This window comes from Lissotriton helveticus, chromosome 1_2, assembly GCF_964261635.1.
Source record: "Lissotriton helveticus chromosome 1_2, aLisHel1.1, whole genome shotgun sequence".
NCBI classification, from domain to species: domain Eukaryota; kingdom Metazoa; phylum Chordata; class Amphibia; order Caudata; family Salamandridae; genus Lissotriton; species Lissotriton helveticus.
Genome location: NC_136058.1, coordinates 336,363,332 through 336,386,869, shown reverse-complemented (window position 1 = coordinate 336,386,869; position 23,538 = coordinate 336,363,332). Strand labels below are relative to the sequence as shown.

Below are 23,538 nucleotides of genomic sequence, written 5' to 3'. Positions count from 1 at the left end.
CAATTTTGTCTCATTTTACTTGACACTCTGTCCACTGAGGGATCTATAAATGATAAGTTCCTTGAAAAACAAGAGTTGAGGAATATCCAGGAACTGGTTTTCTTAATGAAAAACGATCAGTTTGCATTCTACTTTAAAGAGGGAGCCCGGCTAGCTCAGTCGGTAGAGCATGAGACTCTTAATCTCAGGGTCGTGGGTTCGAGCCCCACGTTGGGCGAAAACGAGTAATTTTTGCAGGATTATTGCATTGGATCTCATAATATGGCAATTAATCTTGCATTAGACATGCAATAACTCCCAAAAATTGCATATCTTTGGTTTCCCATTGGTGGGAAATGTAACTTCAAGATTAGGTAGGTCATTAGTCTAGATTAACATACAGCGATATTACTCCTATTCAAGTACTAAACAGGCCAACCTGAACCGTAAAACATCCCCTAAGTGGAGGTAAGGCATCAGTTAGGAGTGAACTGAACACTCATGTAATGGGCAATTTGACGTCAAATAAAGTGTGGTAGGCATTAACATTACTTTTGAAATGTTATTCTGAGGGAGCACACAGGGGAATTAGCTCAAATGGTAGAGCGCTCGCTTAGCATTCGAGAGGTAGCGGGATCGATGCCCGCATTCTCCATTCTAAAATGTACATACATTTTATTTTTAACTTGTCATTGCCAAGCTTGTTGCATAGTAAGAACAGATAAATCACAGATGGCTTTCATATATGGTCACATCATAACAACTAAAGGGGTTTTATCAAAAGGGTTTAGGTATTCGTTAGCTTGTGAGAGCAATTTGAGTTCTTATGCAATCTCACAATGACATTTCCACAACTTCCATTTCAATTTTGTCTCATTTTACTTGACACTCTGTCCACTGAGGGATCTATAAATGATAAGTTCCTTGAAAAACAAGAGTTGAGGAATATCCAGGAACTGGTTTTCTTAATGAAAAACGATCAGTTTGCATTCTACTTTAAAGAGGGAGCCCGGCTAGCTCAGTCGGTAGAGCATGAGACTCCTAATCTCAGGGTCGTGGGTTCAAGCCCCACATTGGGTGAAAACGAGTCATTTTTGCAGGATTATTGCATTGGATCTCATAATATGGCAATTAATCTTGCATTAGACATGCATTAACTCCCAAAAAGTGTATATCTTTGGTTTCCCATTGGTGGGAAATGTAACTTCAAGATTAGGTAGGGCATTAGTCTAGATTAACATACAGCGATATTACTCCTATTCAAGTACTAAACAGGCCAACCTGAACTGTAAAACATCCCCTAAGTGGAGGTAAGGCATCAGTTAGGAGTGAACTGAACACTCATGTAATGGGCAATTTGACGTCAAATAAAGTGTGGTAGGCATTAACATTACTTTTGAAATGTTATTCTGAGTGAGCACACAGGGGAATTAGCTCTAATGGTAGAGCGCTCGCTTAGCATGCGAGAGGTAGCGGGATCGATGCCCGCATTCTCCATTCTAAAATGTACATACATTTTATTTTTAACTTGTCATTGCCAAGCTTGTTGCATAGTAAGAACAGATAAATCACAGATGGCTTTCATATATGGTCACATCATTACAACTAAAGGGGTTTTATCAAAAGGGTTTAGGTATTCGTTAGCTTGTGAGAGCAATTTGAGTTCTTATGCAATCTCACAATGACATTTCCACAACTTCCATTTCAATTTTGTCTCATTTTACTTGATACTCTGTCCACTGAGGGATCTATAAATGATAAGTTCCTTGAAAAACAAGAGTTGAGGAATATCCAGGAAATGGTTTTCTTAATGAAAAACGATCAGTTTGCATACTACTTTAAAGAGGGAGCCCGGCTAGCTCAGTCGGTAGAGCATGAGACTCTTAATCTCAGGGTCGTGGGTTCGAGCCCCACATTGGGCGAAAACGAGTAATTTTTGCAGGATTATTGCATTGGATCTCATAATATGGCAATTAATCTTGCATTAGACATGCAATAACTCCCAAAAATTGCATATCTTTGGTTTCCCATTGGTGGGAAATGTAACTTCAAGATTAGGTAGGGCATTAGTCTAGATTAACATACAGCGATATTACTCCTATTCAAGTACTAAACAGGCCAACCTGAACTGTAAAACATCCCCTAAGTGGAGGTAAGGCATCAGTTAGGAGTGAACTGAACACTCATGTAATGGGCAATTTGACGTCAAATAAAGTGTGGTAGGCATTAACATTACTTTTGAAATGTTATTCTGAGTGAGCACACAGGGGAATTAGCTCTAATGGTAGAGCGCTCGCTTAGCATCCGAGAGGTAGCGGGATCGATGCCCGCATTCTCCATTTTAAAATGTACATACATTTTATTTTTAACTTGTCATTGCCAAGCTTGTTGCATAGTAAGAACAGATAAATCACAGATGGCTTTCATATATGGTCACATCATAACAACTAAAGGGGTTTTATCAAAAGGGTTTAGGTATTCGTTAGCTTGTGAGAGCAATTTGAGTTCTTATGCAATCTCACAATGACATTTCCACAACTTCCATTTCAATTTTGTCTCATTTTACTTGACACTCTGTCCACTGAGGGATCTATAAATGATAAGTTCCTTGAAAAACAAGATTTGAGGAATATCCAGGAACTGGTTTTCTTAATGAAAAACGATCAGTTTGCATTCTACTTTAAAGAGGGAGCCCGGCTAGCTCAGTCGGTAGAGCATGAGACTCTTAATCTCAGGGTCGTGGGTTCGAGCCCCACGTTGGGCGAAAACGAGTAATTTTTGCAGGATTATTGCATTGGATCTCATAATATGGCAATTAATCTTGCATTAGACATGCATTAACTCCCAAAAAGTGTATATCTTTGGTTTCCCATTGGTGGGAAATGTAACTTCAAGATTAGGTAGGGCATTAGTCTAGATTAACATACAGCGATATTACTCCTATTCAAGTACTAAACAGGCCAACCTGAACTGTAAAACATCCCCTAAGTGGAGGTAAGGCATCAGTTAGGAGTGAACTGAACACTCATGTAATGGGCAATTTGACGTCAAATAAAGTGTGGTAGGCATTAACATTACTTTTGAAATGTTATTCTGAGTGAGCACACAGGGGAATTAGCTCAAATGGTAGAGCGCTCGCTTAGCATGCGAGAGGTAGCGGGATCGATGCCCGCATTCTCCATTCTAAAATGTACATACATTTTATTTTTAACTTGTCATTGCCAAGCTTGTTGCATAGTAAGAACAGATAAATCACAGATGGCTTTCATATATGGTCACATCATAACAACTAAAGGGGTTTTATCAAAAGGGTTTAGGTATTCGTTAGCTTGTGAGAGCAATTTGAGTTCTTATGCAATCTCACAATGACATTTCCACAACTTCCATTTCAATTTTGTCTCATTTTACTTGACACTCTGTCCACTGAGGGATATATAAATGATAAGTTCCTTGAAAAACAAGAGTTGAGGAATATCCAGGAAATGGTTTTCTTAATGAAAAACGATCAGTTTGCATACTACTTTAAAGAGGGAGCCCGGCTAGCTCAGTCGGTAGAGCATGAGACTCTTAATCTCAGGGTCGTGGGTTCGAGCCCCACGTTGGGCGAAAACGAGTAATTTTTGCAGGATTATTGCATTGGATCTCATATTATGGCAATTAATCTTGCATTAGACATGCAATAACTCCCAAAAATTGTATATCTTTGGTTTCCCATTGGTGGGAAATGTAACTTCAAGATTAGGTAGGGCATTAGTCTAGATTAACATACAGCGATATTACTCCTATTCAAGTACTAAACAGGCCAACCTGAACTGTAAAACAATCACTAAGTCGAGGTAAGGCATCAGTTAGGAGTGAACTGAACACTCATGTAATGGGCAATTTGACGTCAAATAAAGTGTGGTAGGCATTAACATTACTTTTGAAATGTTATTCTGAGGGAGCACACAGGGGAATTAGCTCAAATGGTAGAGCGCTCGCTTAGCATGCGAGAAGTAGCGGGATCGATGCCCGCATTCTCCATTCTAAAATGTACATACATTTTATTTTTAACTTGTCATTGCCAAGCTAGTTGCATAGTAAGAACAGATAAATCACAGATGGCTTTCATATATGGTCACATCATAACAACTAAAGGGGTTTTATCAAAAGGGTTTAGGTATTCGTTAGCTTGTGAGAGCAATTTGAGTTCTTATGCAATCTCACAATGACATTTCCACAACTTCCATTTCAATTTTGTCTCATTTTACTTGACACTCTGTCCACTGAGGGATCTATAAATGATAAGTTCCTTGAAAAACAAGAGTTGAGGAATATCCAGGAACTGGTTTTCTTAATGAAAAACGATCAGTTTGCATTCTACTTTAAAGAGGGAGCCCGGCTAGCTCAGTCGGTAGAGCATGAGACTCTTAATCTCAGGGTCGTGGGTTCGAGCCCCACGTTGGGCGAAAACGAGTAATTTTTGCAGGATTATTGCATTGGATCTCATAATATGGCAATTAATCTTGCATTAGACATGCAATAACTCCCAAAAATTGCATATCTTTGGTTTCCCATTGGTGGGAAATGTAACTTCAAGATTAGGTAGGTCATTAGTCTAGATTAACATACAGCGATATTACTCCTATTCAAGTACTAAACAGGCCAACCTGAACCGTAAAACATCCCCTAAGTGGAGGTAAGGCATCAGTTAGGAGTGAACTGAACACTCATGTAATGGGCAATTTGACGTCAAATAAAGTGTGGTAGGCATTAACATTACTTTTGAAATGTTATTCTGAGGGAGCACACAGGGGAATTAGCTCAAATGGTAGAGCGCTCGCTTAGCATGCGAGAGGTAGCGGGATCGATGCCCGCATTCTCCATTCTAAAATGTACATACATTTTATTTTTAACTTGTCATTGCCAAGCTTGTTGCATAGTAAGAACAGATAAATCACAGATGGCTTTCATATATGGTCACATCATAACAACTAAAGGGGTTTTATCAAAAGGGTTTAGGTATTCGTTAGCTTGTGAGAGCAATTTGAGTTCTTATGCAATCTCACAATGACATTTCCACAACTTCCATTTCAATTTTGTCTCATTTTACTTGACACTCTGTCCACTGAGGGATCTATAAATGATAAGTTCCTTGAAAAACAAGAGTTGAGGAATATCCAGGAACTGGTTTTCTTAATGAAAAACGATCAGTTTGCACACTACTTTAAAGAGGGAGCCCGGCTAGCTCAGTCGGTAGAGCATGAGACTCTTAATCTCAGGGTCGTGGGTTCGAGCCCCATGTTGGGCAAAAACGAGTAATTTTTGCAGGATTATTGCATTGGATCTCATAATATGGCAATTAATCTTGCATTAGACATGCATTAACTCCCAAAAAGTGTATATCTTTGGTTTCCCATTGGTGGGAAATGTAACTTCAAGATTAGGTAGGGCATTAGTCTAGATTAACATACAGCGATATTACTCCTATTCAAGTACTAAACAGGCCAACCTGAACTGTAAAACATCCCCTAAGTGGAGGTAAGGCATCAGTTAGGAGTGAACTGAACACTCATGTAATGGGCAATTTGACGTCAAATAAAGTGTGGTAGGCATTAACATTACTTTTGAAATGTTATTCTGAGGGAGCACACAGGGGAATTAGCTCAAATGGTATAGCGCTCGCTTAGCATGCGAGAGGTAGCGGGATCGATGCCCGCATTCTCCATTCTAAAATGTACATACATTTTATTTTTAACTTGTCATTGCCAAGCTTGTTGCATAGTAAGAACAGATAAATCACAGATGGCTTTCATATATGGTCACATCATAACAACTAAAGGGGTTTTATCAAAAGGGTTTAGGTATTCGTTAGCTTGTGAGAGCAATTTGAGTTCTTATGCAATCTCACAATGACATTTCCACAACTTCCATTTCAATTTTGTCTCATTTTACTTGACACTCTGTCCACTGAGGGATCTATAAATGATAAGTTCCTTGAAAAACAAGAGTTGAGGAATATCCAGGAAATGGTTTTCTTAATGAAAAACGATCAGTTTGCATACTACTTTAAAGAGGGAGCCCGGCTAGCTCAGTCGGTAGAGCATGAGACTCTTAATCTCAGGGTCGTGGGTTCGAGCCCCACGTTGGGCGAAAACGAGTAATTTTTGCAGGATTATTGCATTGGATCTCATATTATGGCAATTAATCTTGCATTAGACATGCAATAACTCCCAAAAATTGTATATCTTTGGTTTCCCATTGGTGGGAAATGTAACTTCAAGATTAGGTAGGGCATTAGTCTAGATTAACATACAGCGATATTACTCCTATTCAAGTACTAAACAGGCCAACCTGAACTGTAAAACAATCACTAAGTGGAGGTAAGGCATCAGTTAGGAGTGAACTGAACACTCATGTAATGGGCAATTTGACGTCAAATAAAGTGTGGTAGGCATTAACATTACTTTTGAAATGTTATTCTGAGGGAGCACACAGGGGAATTAGCTCAAATGGTAGAGCGCGCGCTTAGCATGCGAGAGGTAGCGGGATCGATGCCCGCATTCTCCATTCTAAAATGTACATACATTTTATTTTTAACTTGTCATTGCCAAGCTAGTTGCATAGTAAGAACAGATAAATCACAGATGGCTTTCATATATGGTCACATCATAACAACTAAAGGGGTTTTATCAAAAGGGTTTAGGTATTCGTTAGCTTGTGAGAGCAATTTGAGTTCTTATGCAATCTCACAATGACATTTCCACAACTTCCATTTCAATTTTGTCTCATTTTACTTGACACTCTGTCCACTGAGGGATCTATAAATGATAAGTTCCTTGAAAAACAAGAGTTGAGGAATATCCAGGAACTGGTTTTCTTAATGAAAAACGATCAGTTTGCATTCTACTTTAAAGAGGGAGCCCGGCTAGCTCAGTCGGTAGAGCATGAGACTCTTAATCTCAGGGTCGTGGGTTCGAGCCCCACGTTGGGCGAAAATGAGTAATTTTTGCAGGATTATTGCATTGGATCTCATAATATGGCAATTAATCTTGCATTAGACATGCAATATCTCCCAAAAATTGCATATCTTTGGTTTCCCATTGGTGGGAAATGTAACTTCAAGATTAGGTAGGTCATTAGTCTAGATTAACATACAGCGATATTACTCCTATTCAAGTACTAAACAGGCCAACCTGAACCGTAAAACATCCCCTAAGTGGAGGTAAGGCATCAGTTAGGAGTGAACTGAACACTCATGTAATGGGCAATTTGACGTCAAATAAAGTGTGGTAGGCATTAACATTACTTTTGAAATGTTATTCTGAGGGAGCACACAGGGGAATTAGCTCAAATGGTAGAGCGCTCGCTTAGCATTCGAGAGGTAGCGGGATCGATGCCCGCATTCTCCATTCTAAAATGTACATACATTTTATTTTTAACTTGTCATTGCCAAGCTTGTTGCATAGTAAGAACAGATAAATCACAGATGGCTTTCATATATGGTCACATCATAACAACTAAAGGGGTTTTATCAAAAGGGTTTAGGTATTCGTTAGCTTGTGAGAGCAATTTGAGTTCTTATGCAATCTCACAATGACATTTCCACAACTTCCATTTCAATTTTGTCTCATTTTACTTGACACTCTGTCCACTGAGGGATCTATAAATGATAAGTTCCTTGAAAAACAAGAGTTGAGGAATATCCAGGAAATGGTTTTCTTAATGAAAAACGATCAGTTTGCATACTACTTTAAAGAGGGAGCCCGGCTAGCTCAGTCGGTAGAGCATGAGACTCTTAATCTCAGGGTCGTGGGTTCGAGCCCCACGTTGGGCGAAAACGAGTAATTTTTGCAGGATTATAGCATTGGATCTCATAATATGGCAATTAATCTTGCATTAGACATGCATTAACTCCCAAAAAGTGTATATCTTTGGTTTCCCATTGGTGGGAAATGTAACTTCAAGATTAGGTAGGGCATTAGTCTAGATTAACATACAGCGATATTACTCCTATTCAAGTACTAAACAGGCCAACCTGAACTGTAAAACATCCCCTAAGTGGAGGTAAGGCATCAGTTAGGAGTGAACTGAACACTCATGTAATGGGCAATTTGACGTCAAATAAAGTGTGGTAGGCATTAACATTACTTTTGAAATGTTATTCTGAGGGAGCACACAGGGGAATTAGCTCAAATGGTATAGCGCTCGCTTAGCATGCGAGAGGTAGCGGGATCGATGCCCGCATTCTCCATTCTAAAATGTACATACATTTTATTTTTAACTTGTCATTGCCAAGCTTGTTGCATAGTAAGAACAGATAAATCACAGATGGCTTTCATATATGGTCACATCATAACAACTAAAGGGGCTTTATCAAAAGGGTTTAGGTATTCGTTAGCTTGTGAGAGCAATTTGAGTTCTTATGCAATCTCACAATGACATTTCCACAACTTCCATTTCAATTTTGTCTCATTTTACTTGACACTCTGTCCACTGAGGGATCTATAAATGATAAGTTCCTTGAAAAACAAGAGTTGAGGAATATCCAGGAAATGGTTTTCTTAATGAAAAACGATCAGTTTGCATACTACTTTAAAGAGGGAGCCCGGCTAGCTCAGTCGGTAGAGCATGAGACTCTTAATCTCAGGGTCGTGGGTTCGAGCCCCACGTTGGGCGAAAACGAGTAATTTTTGCAGGATTATTGCATTGGATCTCATATTATGGCACTTAATCTTGCATTAGACATGCAATAACTCCCAAAAATTGTATATCTTTGGTTTCCCATTGGTGGGAAATGTAACTTCAAGATTAGGTAGGGCATTAGTCTAGATTAACATACAGCGATATTACTCCTATTCAAGTACTAAACAGGCCAACCTGAACTGTAAAACAATCACTAAGTGGAGGTAAGGCATCAGTTAGGAGTGAACTGAACACTCATGTAATGGGCAATTTGACGTCAAATAAAGTGTGGTAGGCATTAACATTACTTTTGAAATGTTATTCTGAGGGAGCACACAGGGGAATTAGCTCAAATGGTAGAGCGCTCGCTTAGCATGCGAGAGGTAGCGGGATCGATGCCCGCATTCTCCATTCTAAAATGTACATACATTTTATTTTTAACTTGTCATTGCCAAGCTAGTTGCATAGTAAGAACAGATAAATCACAGATGGCTTTCATATATGGTCACATCATAACAACTAAAGGGGTTTTATCAAAAGGGTTTAGGTATTCGTTAGCTTGTGAGAGCAATTTGAGTTCTTATGCAATCTCACAATGACATTTCCACAACTTCCATTTCAATTTTGTCTCATTTTACTTGACACTCTGTCCACTGAGGGATCTATAAATGATAAGTTCCTTGAAAAACAAGAGTTGAGGAATATCCAGGAACTGGTTTTCTTAATGAAAAACGATCAGTTTGCATTCTTCTTTAAAGAGGGAGCCCGGCTAGCTCAGTCGGTAGAGCATGAGACTCTTAATCTCAGGGTCGTGGGTTCGAGCCCCACGTTGGGCGAAAACGAGTAATTTTTGCAGGATTATTGCATTGGATCTCATAATATGGCAATTAATCTTGCATTAGACATGCAATAACTCCCCAAAATTGCATATCTTTGGTTTCCCATTGGTGGGAAATGTAACTTCAAGATTAGGTAGGTCATTAGTCTAGATTAACATACAGCGATATTACTCCTATTCAAGTACTAAACAGGCCAACCTGAAACGTAAAACATCCCCTAAGTGGAGGTAAGGCATCAGTTAGGAGTGAACTGAACACTCATGTAAAGGGCAATTTGACGTCAAATAAAGTGTGGTAGGCATTAACATTACTTTTGAAATGTTATTCTGAGGGAGTACACAGGGGAATTAGCTCAAATGGTAGAGCGCTCGCTTAGCATGCGAGAGGTAGCGGGATCGATGCCCGCATTCTCCATTCTAAAATGTACATACATTTTATTTTTAACTTGTCATTGCCAAGCTTGTTGCATAGTAAGAACAGATAAATCACAGATGGCTTTCATATATGGTCACATCATAACAACTAAAGGGGTTTTATCAAAAGGGTTTAGGTATTCGTTAGCTTGTGAGAGCAATTTGAGTTCTTATGCAATCTCACAATGACATTTCCACAACTTCCATTTCAATTTTGTCTCATTTTACTTGACACTCTGTCCACTGAGGGATCTATAAATGATAAGTTCCTTGAAAAACAAGAGTTGAGGAATATCCAGGAACTGGTTTTCTTAATGAAAAACAATCAGTTTGCATACTACTTTAAAGAGGGAGCCCGGCTAGCTCAGTCGGTAGAGCATGAGACTCTTAATCTCAGGGTCGTGGTTTCGAGCCCCACGTTGGGCGAAAACGAGTAATTTTTGCAGGATTATTGCATTGGATCTCATAATATGGCAATTAATCTTGCATTAGACATGCATTAACTCCCAAAAAGTGTATATCTTTGGTTTCCCATTGGTGGGAAATGTAACTTCAAGATTAGGTAGGGCATTAGTCTAGATTAACATACAGCGATATTACTCCTATTCAAGTACTAAACAGGCCAACCTGAACTGTAAAACATCCCCTAAGTGGAGGTAAGGCATCAGTTAGGAGTGAACTGAACACTCATGTAATGGGCAATTTGACGTCAAATAAAGTGTGGTAGGCATTAACATTACTTTTGAAATGTTATTCTGAGAGAGCACACAGGGGAATTAGCTCAAATGGTAGAGCGCTCGCTTAGCATGCGAGAGGTAGCGGGATCGATGCCCGCATTCTCCATTCTAAAATGTACATACATTTTATTTTTAACTTGTCATTGCCAAGCTTGTTGCATAGTAAGAACAGATAAATCACAGATGGCTTTCATATATGGTCACATCATAACAACTAAAGGGGTTTTATCAAAAGGGTTTAGGTATTCGTTAGCTTGTGAGAGCAATTTGAGTTCTTATGCAATCTCACAATGACATTTCCACAACTTCCATTTCAATTTTGTCTCATTTTACTTGACACTCTGTCCACTGAGGGATCTATAAATGATAAGTTCCTTGAAAAACAAGAGTTGAGGAATATCCAGGAACTGGTTTTCTTAATGAAAAACGATCAGTTTGCTTACTACTTTAAAGAGGGAGCCCGCTAGCTCAGTCGGTAGAGCATGAGACTCTTAATCTCAGGGTCGTGGGTTCGAGCCCCATGTTGGGCGAAAACGAGTAATTTTTGCAGGATTATTGCATTGGATCTCATAATATGGCAATTAATCTTGCATTAGACATGCATTAACTCCCAAAAAGTGTATATCTTTGGTTTCCCATTGGTGGGAAATGTAACTTCAAGATTAGGTAGGGCATTAGTCTAGATTAACATACAGCGATATTACTCCTATTCAAGTACTAAACAGGCCAACCTGAACTGTAAAACATCCCCTAAGTGGAGGTAAGGCATCAGTTAGGAGTGAACTGAACACTCATGTAATGGGCAATTTGACGTCAAATAAAGTGTGGTAGGCATTAACATTACTTTTGAAATGTTATTCTGAGGGAGCACACAGGGGAATTAGCTCAAATGGTAGAGTGCTCGCTTAGCATGCGAGAGGTAGCGGGATCGATGCCCGCATTCTCCATTCTAAAATGTACATACATTTTATTTTTAACTTGTCATTGCCAAGCTTGTTGCATAGTAAGAACAGATAAATCACAGATGGCTTTCATATATGGTCACATCATAACAACTAAAGGGGTTTTATCAAAAGGGTTTAGGTATTCGTTAGCTTGTGAGAGCAATTTGAGTTCTTATGCAATCTCACAATGACATTTCCACAACTTCCATTTCAATTTTGTCTCATTTTACTTGACACTCTGTCCACTGAGGGATCTATAAATGATAAGTTCCTTGAAAAACAAGATTTGAGGAATATCCAGGAACTGGTTTTCTTAATGAAAAACAATCAGTTTCCATACTACTTTAAAGAGGGAGCCCGGCTAGCTCAGTCGGTAGAGCATGAGACTCTTAATCTCAGGGTAGTGGTTTCGAGCCCCACGTTGGGCGAAAACGAGTAATTTTTGCAGGATTATTGCATTGGATCTCATAATATGGCAATTAATCTTGCATTAGACATGCATTAACTCCCAAAAAGTGTATATCTTTGGTTTCCCATTGGTGGGAAATGTAACTTCAAGATTAGGTAGGGCATTAGTCTAGATTAACATACAGCGATATTACTCCTATTCAAGTACTAAACAGGCCAACCTGAACTGTAAAACATCCCCTAAGTGGAGGTAAGGCATCAGTTAGGAGTGAACTGAACACTCATGTAATGGGCAATTTGACGTCAAATAAAGTGTGGTAGGCATTAACATTACTTTTGAAATGTTATTCTGAGGGAGCACACAGGGGAATTAGCTCAAATGGTAGAGCGCTCGCTTAGCATGCGAGAGGTAGCGGGATCGATGCCCGCATTCTCCATTCTAAAATGGACATACATTTTATTTTTAACTTGTCATTGCCAAGCTTGTTGCATAGTAAGAACAGATAAATCACAGATGGCTTTCATATATGGTCACATCATAACAACTAAAGGGGTTTTATCAAAAGGGTTTAGGTATTCGTTAGCTTGTGAGAGCAATTTGAGTTCTTATGCAATCTCACAATGACATTTCCACAACTTCCATTTCAATTTTGTCTCATTTTACTTGACACTCTGTCCACTGAGGGATCTATAAATGATAAGTTCCTTGAAAAACAAGAGTTGAGGAATATCCAGGAACTGGTTTTCTTAATGAAAAACGATCAGTTTGCTTACTACTTTAAAGTGGGAGCCTGGCTAGCTCAGTCGGTAGAGCATGAGACTCTTAATCTCAGGGTCGTGGGTTCGAGCCCCATGTTGGGCGAAAACGAGTAATTTTTGCAGGATTATTGCATTGGATCTCATAATATGGCAATTAATCTTGCATTAGACATGCATTAACTCCCAAAAAGTGTATATCTTTGGTTTCCCATTGGTGGGAAATGTAACTTCAAGATTAGGTAGGGCATTAGTCTAGATTAACATACAGCGATATTACTCCTATTCAAGTACTAAACAGGCCAACCTGAACTGTAAAACATCCCCTAAGTGGAGGTAAGGCATCAGTTAGGAGTGAACTGAACACTCATGTAATGGGCAATTTGACGTCAAATAAAGTGTGGTAGGCATTAACATTACTTTTGAAATGGTTTTCTGAGGGAGCACACAGGGGAATTAGCTCAAATGGTAGAGCGCTCGCTTAGCATGCGAGAGGTAGCGGGATCGATGCCCGCATTCTCCATTCTAAAATGGACATACATTTTATTTTTAACTTGTCATTGCCAAGCTTGTTGCATAGTAAGAACAGATAAATCACAGATGGCTTTCATATATGGTCACATCATAACAACTAAAGGGGTTTTATCAAAAGGGTTTAGGTATTCGTTAGCTTGTGAGAGCAATTTGAGTTCTTATGCAATCTCACAATGACATTTCCACAACTTCCATTTCAATTTTGTCTCATTTTACTTGACACTCTGTCCACTGAGGGATCTATAAATGATAAGTTCCTTGAAAAACAAGAGTTGAGGAATATCCAGGAACTGGTTTTCTTAATGAAAAACGATCAGTTTGCTTACTACTTTAAAGTGGGAGCCTGGCTAGCTCAGTCGGTAGAGCATGAGACTCTTAATCTCAGGGTCGTGGGTTCGAGCCCCATGTTGGGCGAAAACGAGTAATTTTTGCAGGATTATTGCATTGGATCTCATAATATGGCAATTAATCTTGCATTAGACATGCATTAACTCCCAAAAAGTGTATATCTTTGGTTTCCCATTGGTGGGAAATGTAACTTCAAGATTAGGTAGGGCATTAGTCTAGATTAACATACAGCGATATTACTCCTATTCAAGTACTAAACAGGCCAACCTGAACTGTAAAACATCCCCTAAGTGGAGGTAAGGCATCAGTTAGGAGTGAACTGAACACTCATGTAATGGGCAATTTGACGTCAAATAAAGTGTGGTAGGCATTAACATTACTTTTGAAATGTTATTCTGAGGGAGCACACAGGGGAATTAGCTCAAATGGTAGAGCGCTCGCTTAGCATGCGAGAGGTAGCGGGATCGATGCCCGCATTCTCCATTCTAAAATGGACATACATTTTATTTTTAACTTGTCATTGCCAAGCTTGTTGCATAGTAAGAACAGATAAATCACAGATGGCTTTCATATATGGTCACATCATAACAACTAAAGGGGTTTTATCAAAAGGGTTTAGGTATTCGTTAGCTTGTGAGAGCAATTTGAGTTCTTATGCAATCTCACAATGACATTTCCACAACTTCCATTTCAATTTTGTCTCATTTTACTTGACACTCTGTCCACTGAGGGATCTATAAATGATAAGTTCCTTGAAAAACAAGAGTTGAGGAATATCCAGGAACTGGTTTTCTTAATGAAAAACGATCAGTTTGCTTACTACTTTAAAGTGGGAGCCTGGCTAGCTCAGTCGGTAGAGCATGAGACTCTTAATCTCAGGGTCGTGGGTTCGAGCCCCATGTTGGGCGAAAACGAGTAATTTTTGCAGGATTATTGCATTGGATCTCATAATATGGCAATTAATCTTGCATTAGACATGCATTAACTCCCAAAAAGTGTATATCTTTGGTTTCCCATTGGTGGGAAATGTAACTTCAAGATTAGGTAGGGCATTAGTCTAGATTAACATACAGCGATATTACTCCTATTCAAGTACTAAACAGGCCAACCTGAACTGTAAAACATCCCCTAAGTGGAGGTAAGGCATCAGTTAGGAGTGAACTGAACACTCATGTAATGGGCAATTTGACGTCAAATAAAGTGTGGTAGGCATTAACATTACTTTTGAAATGTTATTCTGAGGGAGCACACAGGGGAATTAGCTCAAATGGTAGAGCGCTCGCTTAGCATGCGAGAGGTAGCGGTATCGATGCCCGCATTCTCCATTCTAAAATGTACATACATTTTATTTTTAACTTGTCATTGCCAAGCTTGTTGCATAGTAAGAACAGATAAATCACAGATGGCTTTCATATATGGTCACATCATAACAACTAAAGGGGTTTTATCAAAAGGGTTTAGGTATTCGTTAGCTTGTGAGAGCAATTTGAGTTCTTATGCAATCTCACAATGACATTTCCACAACTTCCATTTCAATTTTGTCTCATTTTACTTGACACTCTGTCCACTGAGGGATCTATAAATGATAAGTTCCTTGAAAAACAAGAGTTGAGGAATATCCAGGAAATGGTTTTCTTAATGAAAAACGATCAGTTTGCATACTACTTTAAAGAGGGAGCCCGGCTAGCTCAGTCGGTAGAGCATGAGACTCTTAATCTCAGGGTCGTGGGTTCGAGCCCCACGTTGGGCGAAAACGAGTAATTTTTGCAGGATTATTGCATTGGATCTCATAATATGGCAATTAATCTTGCATTAGACATGCAATAACTCCCAAAAATTGCATATCTTTGGTTTCCCATTGGTGGGAAATGTAACTTCAAGATTAGGTAGGTCATTAGTCTAGATTAACATACAGCGATATTACTCCTATTCAAGTACTAAACAGGCCAACCTGAACCGTAAAACATCCCCTAAGTGGAGGTAAGGCATCAGTTAGGAGTGAACTGAACACTCATGTAAAGGGCAATTTGACGTCAAATAAAGTGTGGTAGGCATTAACATTACTTTTGAAATGTTATTCTGAGGGAGCACACAGGGGAATTAGCTCAAATGGTAGAGCGCTCGCTTAGCATGCGAGAGGTAGCGGGATCGATGCCCGCATTCTCCATTCTAAAATGTACATACATTTTATTTTTAACTTGTCATTGCCAAGCTTGTTGCATAGTAAGAACAGATAAATCACAGATGGCTTTCATATATGGTCACATCATAACAACTAAAGGGGTTTTATCAAAAGGGTTTAGGTATTCGTTAGCTTGTGAGAGCAATTTGAGTTCTTATGCAATCTCACAATGACATTTCCACAACTTCCATTTCAATTTTGTCTCATTTTACTTGACACTCTGTCCACTGAGGGATCTATAAATGATAAGTTCCTTGAAAAACAAGATTTGAGGAATATCCAGGAACTGGTTTTCTTAATGAAAAACAATCAGTTTGCATACTACTTTAAAGAGGGAGCCCGGCTAGCTCAGTCGGTAGAGCATGAGACTCTTAATCTCAGGGTAGTGGTTTCGAGCCCCACGTTGGGCGAAAACGAGTAATTTTTGCAGGATTATTGCATTGGATCTCATAATATGGCAATTAATCTTGCATTAGACATGCATTAACTCCCAAAAAGTGTATATCTTTGGTTTCCCATTGGTGGGAAATGTAACTTCAAGATTAGGTAGGGCATTAGTCTAGATTAACATACAGCGATATTACTCCTATTCAAGTACTAAACAGGCCAACCTGAACTGTAAAACATCCCCTAAGTGGAGGTAAGGCATCAGTTAGGAGTGAACTGAACACTCATGTAATGGGCAATTTGACGTCAAATAAAGTGTGGTAGGCATTAACATTACTTTTGAAATGTTATTCTGAGGGAGCACACAGGGGAATTAGCTCAAATGGTAGAGCGCTCGCTTAGCATGCGAGAGGTAGCGGGATCGATGCCCGCATTCTCCATTCTAAAATGGACATACATTTTATTTTTAACTTGTCATTGCCAAGCTTGTTGCATAGTAAGAACAGATAAATCACAGATGGCTTTCATATATGGTCACATCATAACAACTAAAGGGGTTTTATCAAAAGGGTTTAGGTATTCGTTAGCTTGTGAGAGCAATTTGAGTTCTTATGCAATCTCACAATGACATTTCCACAACTTCCATTTCAATTTTGTCTCATTTTACTTGACACTCTGTCCACTGAGGGATCTATAAATGATAAGTTCCTTGAAAAACAAGAGTTGAGGAATATCCAGGAACTGGTTTTCTTAATGAAAAACGATCAGTTTGCTTACTACTTTAAAGTGGGAGCCTGGCTAGCTCAGTCGGTAGAGCATGAGACTCTTAATCTCAGGGTCGTGGGTTCGAGCCCCATGTTGGGCGAAAACGAGTAATTTTTGCAGGATTATTGCATTGGATCTCATAATATGGCAATTAATCTTGCATTAGACATGCATTAACTCCCAAAAAGTGTATATCTTTGGTTTCCCATTGGTGGGAAATGTAACTTCAAGATTAGGTAGGGCATTAGTCTAGATTAACATACAGCGATATTACTCCTATTCAAGTACTAAACAGGCCAACCTGAACTGTAAAACATCCCCTAAGTGGAGGTAAGGCATCAGTTAGGAGTGAACTGAACACTCATGTAATGGGCAATTTGACGTCAAATAAAGTGTGGTAGGCATTAACATTACTTTTGAAATGTTATTCTGAGGGAGCACACAGGGGAATTAGCTCAAATGGTAGAGCGCTCGCTTAGCATGCGAGAGGTAGCGGTATCGATGCCCGCATTCTCCATTCTAAAATGTACATACATTTTATTTTTAACTTGTCATTGCCAAGCTTGTTGCATAGTAAGAACAGATAAATCACAGATGGCTTTCATATATGGTCACATCATAACAACTAAAGGGGTTTTATCAAAAGGGTTTAGGTATTCGTTAGCTTGTGAGAGCAATTTGAGTTCTTATGCAATCTCACAATGACATTTCCACAACTTCCATTTCAATTTTGTCTCATTTTACTTGACACTCTGTCCACTGAGGGATCTATAAATGATAAGTTCCTTGAAAAACAAGAGTTGAGGAATATCCAGGAACTGGTTTTCTTAATGAAAAACGATCAGTTTGCATTCTACTTTAAAGAGGGAGCCCGGCTAGCTCAGTCGGTAGAGCATGAGACTCTTAATCTCAGGGTCGTGGGTTCGAGCCCCACGTTGGGCGAAAACAAGTAATTTTTGCAGGATTATTGCATTGGATCTCATAATATGGCAATTAATCTTGCATTAGACATGCATTAACTCCCAAAAAGTGTATATCTTTGGTTTCCCATTGGTGGGAAATGTAACTTCAAGATTAGGTAGGGCATTAGTCTAGATTAACATACAGCGATATTACTCCTATTCAAGTACGAAACAGGCCAACCTGAACTGTAAAACATCCCCTAAGTGGAGGTAAGGCATCAGTTAGGAGTGAACTGAACACTCATGTAATAGGCAATTTGACGTCAAATAAAGTGTGGTAGGCATTAACATTACTTTTGAAATGTTATTCTGAGTGAGCACACAGGGGAATTAGCTCTAATGGTAGAGCGCTCGCTTAGCATGCGAGAGGTAGCGGCATCGATGCCCGCATTCTCCATTTTAAAATGTACATACATTTTATTTTTAACTTGTCATTGCCAAGCTTGTTGCATAGTAAGAACAGATAAATCACAGATGGCTTTCATATATGGTCACATCATAACAACTAAAGGGGTTTTATCAAAAGGGTTTAGGTATTCGTTAGCTTGTGAGAGCAATCTGAGTTCTTATGCAATCTCACAATGACATTTCCACAACTTCCATTTCAATTTTGTCTCATTTTACTTGACACTCTGTCCACTGAGGGATCTATAAATGATAAGTTCCTTGAAAAACAAGATTTGAGGAATATCCAGGAACTGGTTTTCTTAATGAAAAACGATCAGTTTGCATTCTACTTTAAAGAGGGAGCCCGGCTAGCTCAGTCGGTAGAGCATGAGACTCTTAATCTCAGGGTCGTGGGTTCGAGCCCCACGTTGGGCGAAAACGAGTAATTTTTGCAGGATTATTGCATTGGATCTCATAATATGGCAATTAATCTTGCATTAGACATGCATTAACTCCCAAAAAGTGTATATCTTTGGTTTCCCATTGGTGGGAAATGTAACTTCAAGATTAGGTAGGGCATTAGTCTAGATTAACATACAGCGATATTACTCCTATTCAAGTACTAAACAGGCCAACCTGAACTGTAAAACATCCCCTAAGTGGAGGTAAGGCATCAGTTAGGAGTGAACTGAACACTCATGTAATGGGCAATTTGACGTCAAATAAAGTGTGGTAGGCATTAACATTACTTTTGAAATGTTATTCTGAGTGAGCACACAGGGGAATTAGCTCAAATGGTAGAGCGCTCGCTTAGCATGCGAGAGGTAGCGGGATCGATGCCCGCATTCTCCATTCTAAAATGTACATACATTTTATTTTTAACTTGTCATTGCCAAGCTTGTTGCATAGTAAGAACAGATAAATCACAGATGGCTTTCATATATGGTCACATCATAACAACTAAAGGGGTTTTATCAAAAGGGTTTAGGTATTCGTTAGCTTGTGAGAGCAATTTGAGTTCTTATGCAATCTCACAATGACATTTCCACAACTTCCATTTCAATTTTGTCTCATTTTACTTGACACTCTGTCCACTGAGGGATATATAAATGATAAGTTCCTTGAAAAACAAGAGTTGAGGAATATCCAGGAAATGGTTTTCTTAATGAAAAACGATCAGTTTGCATACTACTTTAAAGAGGGAGCCCGGCTAGCTCAGTCGGTAGAGCATGAGACTCTTAATCTCAGGGTCGTGGGTTCGAGCCCCACGTTGGGCGAAAACGAGTAATTTTTGCAGGATTATTGCATTGGATCTCATAATATGGCAATTAATCTTGCATTAGACATGCATTAACTCCCAAAAAGTGTATATCTTTGGTTTCCCATTGGTGGGAAATGTAACTTCAAGATTAGGTAGGGCATTAGTCTAGATTAACATACAGCGATATTACTCCTATTCAAGTACTAAACAGGCCAACCTGAACTGTAAAACATCCCCTAAGTGGAGGTAAGGCATCAGTTAGGAGTGAACTGAACACTCATGTAATGGGCAATTTGACGTCAAATAAAGTGTGGTAGGCATTAACATTACTTTTGAAATGTTATTCTGAGTGAGCACACAGGGGAATTAGCTCAAATGGTAGAGCGCTCGCTTAGCATGCGAGAGGTAGCGGGATCGATGCCCGCATTCTCCATTCTAAAATGTACATACATTTTATTTTTAACTTGTCATTGCCAAGCTTGTTGCATAGTAAGAACAGATAAATCACAGATGGCTTTCATATATGGTCACATCATAACAACTAAAGGGGTTTTATCAAAAGGGTTTAGGTATTCGTTAGCTTGTGAGAGCAATTTGAGTTCTTATGCAATCTCACAATGACATTTCCACAACTTCCATTTCAATTTTGTCTCATTTTACTTGACACTCTGTCCACTGAGGGATATATAAATGATAAGTTCCTTGAAAAACAAGAGTTGAGGAATATCCAGGAAATGGTTTTCTTAATGAAAAACGATCAGTTTGCATACTACTTTAAAGAGGGAGCCCGGCTAGCTCAGTCGGTAGAGCATGAGACTCTTAATCTCAGGGTCGTGGGTTCGAGCCCCACGTTGGGCGAAAACGAGTAATTTTTGCAGGATTATTGCATTGGATCTCATATTATGGCAATTAATCTTGCATTAGACATGCCATAACTCCCAAAAATTGTATATCTTTGGTTTCCCATTGGTGGGAAATGTAACTTCAAGATTAGGTAGGGCATTAGTCTAGATTAACATACAGCGATATTACTCCTATTCAAGTACTAAACAGGCCAACCTGAACTGTAAAACAATCACTAAGTCGAGGTAAGGCATCAGTTAGGAGTGAACTGAACACTCATGTAATGGGCAATTTGACGTCAAATAAAGTGTGGTAGGCATTAACATTACTTTTGAAATGTTATTCTAAGGGAGCACACAGGGGAATTAGCTCAAATGGTAGAGCGCTCGCTTAGCATGCGAGAAGTAGCGGGATCGATGCCCGCATTCTCCATTCTAAAATGTACATACATTTTATTTTTAACTTGTCATTGCCAAGCTAGTTGCATAGTAAGAACAGATAAATCACAGATGGCTTTCATATATGGTCACATCATAACAACTAAAGGGGTTTTATCAAAAGGGTTTAGGTATTCGTTAGCTTGTGAGAGCAATTTGAGTTCTTATGCAATCTCACAATGACATTTCCACAACTTCCATTTCAATTTTGTCTCATTTTACTTGACACTCTGTCCACTGAGGGATCTATAAATGATAAGTTCCTTGAAAAACAAGAGTTGAGGAATATCCAGGAAATGGTTTTCTTAATGAAAAACGATCAGTTTGCATACTACTTTAAAGAGGGAGCCCGGCTAGCTCAGTCGGTAGAGCATGAGACTCCTAATCTCAGGGTCGTGGGTTCGAGCCCCACGTTGGGCAAAAACGAGTAATTTTTGCAGGATTATTGCATTGGATCTCATAATATGGCAATTAATCTTGCATTAGACATGCATTAACTCCCAAAAAGTGTATATCTTTGGTTTCCCATTGGTGGGAAATGTAACTTCAAGATTAGGTAGGGCATTAGTCTAGATTAACATACAGCGATATTACTCCTATTCAAGTACTAAACAGGCCAACCTGAACTGTAAAACATCCCCTAAGTGGAGGTAAGGCATCAGTTAGGAGTGAACTGAACACTCATGTAATGGGCAATTTGACGTCAAATAAAGTGTGGTAGGCATTAACATTACTTTTGAAATGTTATTCTGAGTGAGCACACAGGGGAATTAGCTCAAATGGTAGAGCGCTCGCTTAGCATGCGAGAGGTAGCGGGATCGATGCCCGCATTCTCCATTCTAAAATGTACATACATTTTATTTTTAACTTGTCATTGCCAAGCTTGTTGCATAGTAAGAACAGATAAATCACAGATGGCTTTCATATATGGTCACATCATAACAACTAAAGGGGTTTTATCAAAAGGGTTTAGGTATTCGTTAGCTTGTGAGAGCAATTTGAGTTCTTATGCAATCTCACAATGACATTTCCACAACTTCCATTTCAATTTTGTCTCATTTTACTTGACACTCTGTCCACTGAGGGATCTATAAATGATAAGTTCCTTGAAAAACAAGAGTTGAGGAATATCCAGGAACTGGTTTTCTTAATGAAAAACGATCAGTTTGCATTCTACTTTAAAGAGGGAGCCCGGCTAGCTCAGTCGGTAGAGCATGAGACTCTTAATCTCAGGGTCGTGGGTTCGAGCCCCACGTTGGGCGAAAACGAGTAATTTTTGCAGGATTATTGCATTGGATCTCATAATATGGCAATTAATCTTGCATTAGACATGCAATAACTCCCAAAAATTGCATATCTTTGGTTTCCCATTGGTGGGAAATGTAACTTCAAGATTAGGTAGGTCATTAGTCTAGATTAACATACAGCGATATTACTCCTATTCAAGTACTAAACAGGCCAACCTGAACCGTAAAACATCCCCTAAGTGGAGGTAAGGCATCAGTTAGGAGTGAACTGAACACTCATGTAATGGGCAATTTGACGTCAAATAAAGTGTGGTAGGCATTAACATTACTTTTGAAATGTTATTCTGAGGGAGCACACAGGGGAATTAGCTCAAATGGTAGAGCGCTCGCTTAGCATGCGAGAGGTAGCGGGATCGATGCCCGCATTCTCCATTCTAAAATGTACATACATTTTATTTTTAACTTGTCATTGCCAAGCTTGTTGCATAGTAAGAACAGATAAATCACAGATGGCTTTCATATATGGTCACATCATAACAACTAAAGGGGTTTTATCAAAAGGGTTTAGGTATTCGTTAGCTTGTGAGAGCAATTTGAGTTCTTATGCAATCTCACAATGACATTTCCACAACTTCCATTTCAATTTTGTCTCATTTTACTTGACACTCTGTCCACTGAGGGATCTATAAATGATAAGTTCCTTGAAAAACAAGAGTTGAGGAATATCCAGGAACTGGTTTTCTTAATGAAAAATGATCAGTTTGCTTACTACTTTAAAGAGGGAGCCCGGCTAGCTCAGTCGGTAGAGCATGAGACTCTTAATCTCAGGGTCGTGGGTTCGAGCCCCATGTTGGGCGAAAACGAGTAATTTTTGCAGGATTATTGCATTGGATCTCATAATATGGCAATTAATCTTGCATTAGACATGCATTAACTCCCAAAAAGTGTATATCTTTGGTTTCCCATTGGTGGGAAATGTAACTTCAAGATTAGGTAGGGCATTAGTCTAGATTAACATACAGCGATATTACTCCTATTCAAGTACTAAACAGGCCAACCTGAACTGTAAAACAATCACTAAGTCGAGGTAAGGCATCAGTTAGGAGTGAACTGAACACTCATGTAATGGGCAATTTGACGTCAAATAAAGTGTGGTAGGCATTAACATTACTTTTGAAATGTTATTCTGAGGGAGCACACAGGGGAATTAGCTCAAATGGTAGAGCGCTCGCTTAGCATGCGAGAAGTAGCGGGATCGATGCCCGCATTCTCCATTCTAAAATGTACATACATTTTATTTTTAACTTGTCATTGCCAAGCTAGTTGCATAGTAAGAACAGATAAATCACAGATGGCTTTCATATATGGTCACATCATAACAACTAAAGGGGTTTTATCAAAAGGGTTTAGGTATTCGTTAGCTTGTGAGAGCAATTTGAGTTCTT

General features: G+C 39.0%; 40 non-coding genes across 40 annotated transcripts; all 40 read left to right on the top strand.

Moving 5' to 3' along the window:
• The first annotated feature begins 144 nt into the window (after nt 1-144).
• Nucleotides 145-217, top strand: TRNAK-CUU (transfer RNA lysine (anticodon CUU)). The gene has a single exon. It is a non-coding gene; the product is annotated as a tRNA-Lys (tRNA).
• Nucleotides 218-986: 769 nt separating this feature from the next.
• On the top strand, nt 987-1,059 carry TRNAR-CCU (transfer RNA arginine (anticodon CCU)). The gene has a single exon. It is a non-coding gene; the product is annotated as a tRNA-Arg (tRNA).
• Nucleotides 1,060-1,828: 769 nt separating this feature from the next.
• Nucleotides 1,829-1,901, top strand: TRNAK-CUU (transfer RNA lysine (anticodon CUU)). Its single transcript has one exon. It is a non-coding gene; the product is annotated as a tRNA-Lys (tRNA).
• A 769-nt stretch (nt 1,902-2,670) lies between these two features.
• On the top strand, nt 2,671-2,743 carry TRNAK-CUU (transfer RNA lysine (anticodon CUU)). The gene has a single exon. It is a non-coding gene; the product is annotated as a tRNA-Lys (tRNA).
• A 344-nt stretch (nt 2,744-3,087) lies between these two features.
• Nucleotides 3,088-3,160, top strand: TRNAA-AGC (transfer RNA alanine (anticodon AGC)). The gene has a single exon. It is a non-coding gene; the product is annotated as a tRNA-Ala (tRNA).
• Nucleotides 3,161-3,512: 352 nt separating this feature from the next.
• On the top strand, nt 3,513-3,585 carry TRNAK-CUU (transfer RNA lysine (anticodon CUU)). The gene has a single exon. It is a non-coding gene; the product is annotated as a tRNA-Lys (tRNA).
• A 769-nt stretch (nt 3,586-4,354) lies between these two features.
• Nucleotides 4,355-4,427, top strand: TRNAK-CUU (transfer RNA lysine (anticodon CUU)). Its single transcript has one exon. It is a non-coding gene; the product is annotated as a tRNA-Lys (tRNA).
• Nucleotides 4,428-4,771: 344 nt separating this feature from the next.
• Nucleotides 4,772-4,844, top strand: TRNAA-AGC (transfer RNA alanine (anticodon AGC)). Its single transcript has one exon. It is a non-coding gene; the product is annotated as a tRNA-Ala (tRNA).
• A 352-nt stretch (nt 4,845-5,196) lies between these two features.
• TRNAK-CUU (transfer RNA lysine (anticodon CUU)) lies at nt 5,197-5,269 on the top strand. The gene has a single exon. It is a non-coding gene; the product is annotated as a tRNA-Lys (tRNA).
• Nucleotides 5,270-6,038: 769 nt separating this feature from the next.
• Nucleotides 6,039-6,111, top strand: TRNAK-CUU (transfer RNA lysine (anticodon CUU)). Its single transcript has one exon. It is a non-coding gene; the product is annotated as a tRNA-Lys (tRNA).
• Nucleotides 6,112-6,880: 769 nt separating this feature from the next.
• TRNAK-CUU (transfer RNA lysine (anticodon CUU)) lies at nt 6,881-6,953 on the top strand. Its single transcript has one exon. It is a non-coding gene; the product is annotated as a tRNA-Lys (tRNA).
• A 769-nt stretch (nt 6,954-7,722) lies between these two features.
• On the top strand, nt 7,723-7,795 carry TRNAK-CUU (transfer RNA lysine (anticodon CUU)). Its single transcript has one exon. It is a non-coding gene; the product is annotated as a tRNA-Lys (tRNA).
• Nucleotides 7,796-8,564: 769 nt separating this feature from the next.
• Nucleotides 8,565-8,637, top strand: TRNAK-CUU (transfer RNA lysine (anticodon CUU)). The gene has a single exon. It is a non-coding gene; the product is annotated as a tRNA-Lys (tRNA).
• A 344-nt stretch (nt 8,638-8,981) lies between these two features.
• On the top strand, nt 8,982-9,054 carry TRNAA-AGC (transfer RNA alanine (anticodon AGC)). The gene has a single exon. It is a non-coding gene; the product is annotated as a tRNA-Ala (tRNA).
• A 352-nt stretch (nt 9,055-9,406) lies between these two features.
• Nucleotides 9,407-9,479, top strand: TRNAK-CUU (transfer RNA lysine (anticodon CUU)). The gene has a single exon. It is a non-coding gene; the product is annotated as a tRNA-Lys (tRNA).
• Nucleotides 9,480-9,823: 344 nt separating this feature from the next.
• Nucleotides 9,824-9,896, top strand: TRNAA-AGC (transfer RNA alanine (anticodon AGC)). Its single transcript has one exon. It is a non-coding gene; the product is annotated as a tRNA-Ala (tRNA).
• Nucleotides 9,897-10,248: 352 nt separating this feature from the next.
• On the top strand, nt 10,249-10,321 carry TRNAK-CUU (transfer RNA lysine (anticodon CUU)). The gene has a single exon. It is a non-coding gene; the product is annotated as a tRNA-Lys (tRNA).
• A 344-nt stretch (nt 10,322-10,665) lies between these two features.
• TRNAA-AGC (transfer RNA alanine (anticodon AGC)) lies at nt 10,666-10,738 on the top strand. Its single transcript has one exon. It is a non-coding gene; the product is annotated as a tRNA-Ala (tRNA).
• A 768-nt stretch (nt 10,739-11,506) lies between these two features.
• On the top strand, nt 11,507-11,579 carry TRNAA-AGC (transfer RNA alanine (anticodon AGC)). Its single transcript has one exon. It is a non-coding gene; the product is annotated as a tRNA-Ala (tRNA).
• Nucleotides 11,580-12,348: 769 nt separating this feature from the next.
• On the top strand, nt 12,349-12,421 carry TRNAA-AGC (transfer RNA alanine (anticodon AGC)). Its single transcript has one exon. It is a non-coding gene; the product is annotated as a tRNA-Ala (tRNA).
• Nucleotides 12,422-12,773: 352 nt separating this feature from the next.
• On the top strand, nt 12,774-12,846 carry TRNAK-CUU (transfer RNA lysine (anticodon CUU)). Its single transcript has one exon. It is a non-coding gene; the product is annotated as a tRNA-Lys (tRNA).
• A 344-nt stretch (nt 12,847-13,190) lies between these two features.
• Nucleotides 13,191-13,263, top strand: TRNAA-AGC (transfer RNA alanine (anticodon AGC)). The gene has a single exon. It is a non-coding gene; the product is annotated as a tRNA-Ala (tRNA).
• A 352-nt stretch (nt 13,264-13,615) lies between these two features.
• On the top strand, nt 13,616-13,688 carry TRNAK-CUU (transfer RNA lysine (anticodon CUU)). The gene has a single exon. It is a non-coding gene; the product is annotated as a tRNA-Lys (tRNA).
• A 344-nt stretch (nt 13,689-14,032) lies between these two features.
• On the top strand, nt 14,033-14,105 carry TRNAA-AGC (transfer RNA alanine (anticodon AGC)). The gene has a single exon. It is a non-coding gene; the product is annotated as a tRNA-Ala (tRNA).
• Nucleotides 14,106-14,457: 352 nt separating this feature from the next.
• TRNAK-CUU (transfer RNA lysine (anticodon CUU)) lies at nt 14,458-14,530 on the top strand. The gene has a single exon. It is a non-coding gene; the product is annotated as a tRNA-Lys (tRNA).
• Nucleotides 14,531-15,299: 769 nt separating this feature from the next.
• On the top strand, nt 15,300-15,372 carry TRNAK-CUU (transfer RNA lysine (anticodon CUU)). Its single transcript has one exon. It is a non-coding gene; the product is annotated as a tRNA-Lys (tRNA).
• Nucleotides 15,373-15,716: 344 nt separating this feature from the next.
• Nucleotides 15,717-15,789, top strand: TRNAA-AGC (transfer RNA alanine (anticodon AGC)). Its single transcript has one exon. It is a non-coding gene; the product is annotated as a tRNA-Ala (tRNA).
• A 769-nt stretch (nt 15,790-16,558) lies between these two features.
• TRNAA-AGC (transfer RNA alanine (anticodon AGC)) lies at nt 16,559-16,631 on the top strand. Its single transcript has one exon. It is a non-coding gene; the product is annotated as a tRNA-Ala (tRNA).
• A 352-nt stretch (nt 16,632-16,983) lies between these two features.
• Nucleotides 16,984-17,056, top strand: TRNAK-CUU (transfer RNA lysine (anticodon CUU)). The gene has a single exon. It is a non-coding gene; the product is annotated as a tRNA-Lys (tRNA).
• Nucleotides 17,057-17,825: 769 nt separating this feature from the next.
• Nucleotides 17,826-17,898, top strand: TRNAK-CUU (transfer RNA lysine (anticodon CUU)). The gene has a single exon. It is a non-coding gene; the product is annotated as a tRNA-Lys (tRNA).
• Nucleotides 17,899-18,667: 769 nt separating this feature from the next.
• Nucleotides 18,668-18,740, top strand: TRNAK-CUU (transfer RNA lysine (anticodon CUU)). Its single transcript has one exon. It is a non-coding gene; the product is annotated as a tRNA-Lys (tRNA).
• A 344-nt stretch (nt 18,741-19,084) lies between these two features.
• On the top strand, nt 19,085-19,157 carry TRNAA-AGC (transfer RNA alanine (anticodon AGC)). The gene has a single exon. It is a non-coding gene; the product is annotated as a tRNA-Ala (tRNA).
• A 352-nt stretch (nt 19,158-19,509) lies between these two features.
• On the top strand, nt 19,510-19,582 carry TRNAK-CUU (transfer RNA lysine (anticodon CUU)). Its single transcript has one exon. It is a non-coding gene; the product is annotated as a tRNA-Lys (tRNA).
• A 344-nt stretch (nt 19,583-19,926) lies between these two features.
• TRNAA-AGC (transfer RNA alanine (anticodon AGC)) lies at nt 19,927-19,999 on the top strand. Its single transcript has one exon. It is a non-coding gene; the product is annotated as a tRNA-Ala (tRNA).
• Nucleotides 20,000-20,351: 352 nt separating this feature from the next.
• On the top strand, nt 20,352-20,424 carry TRNAK-CUU (transfer RNA lysine (anticodon CUU)). The gene has a single exon. It is a non-coding gene; the product is annotated as a tRNA-Lys (tRNA).
• A 769-nt stretch (nt 20,425-21,193) lies between these two features.
• On the top strand, nt 21,194-21,266 carry TRNAR-CCU (transfer RNA arginine (anticodon CCU)). Its single transcript has one exon. It is a non-coding gene; the product is annotated as a tRNA-Arg (tRNA).
• Nucleotides 21,267-21,610: 344 nt separating this feature from the next.
• Nucleotides 21,611-21,683, top strand: TRNAA-AGC (transfer RNA alanine (anticodon AGC)). The gene has a single exon. It is a non-coding gene; the product is annotated as a tRNA-Ala (tRNA).
• A 352-nt stretch (nt 21,684-22,035) lies between these two features.
• On the top strand, nt 22,036-22,108 carry TRNAK-CUU (transfer RNA lysine (anticodon CUU)). Its single transcript has one exon. It is a non-coding gene; the product is annotated as a tRNA-Lys (tRNA).
• A 344-nt stretch (nt 22,109-22,452) lies between these two features.
• On the top strand, nt 22,453-22,525 carry TRNAA-AGC (transfer RNA alanine (anticodon AGC)). Its single transcript has one exon. It is a non-coding gene; the product is annotated as a tRNA-Ala (tRNA).
• A 352-nt stretch (nt 22,526-22,877) lies between these two features.
• TRNAK-CUU (transfer RNA lysine (anticodon CUU)) lies at nt 22,878-22,950 on the top strand. The gene has a single exon. It is a non-coding gene; the product is annotated as a tRNA-Lys (tRNA).
• The last annotated feature ends 588 nt before the right edge of the window (nt 22,951-23,538 follow it).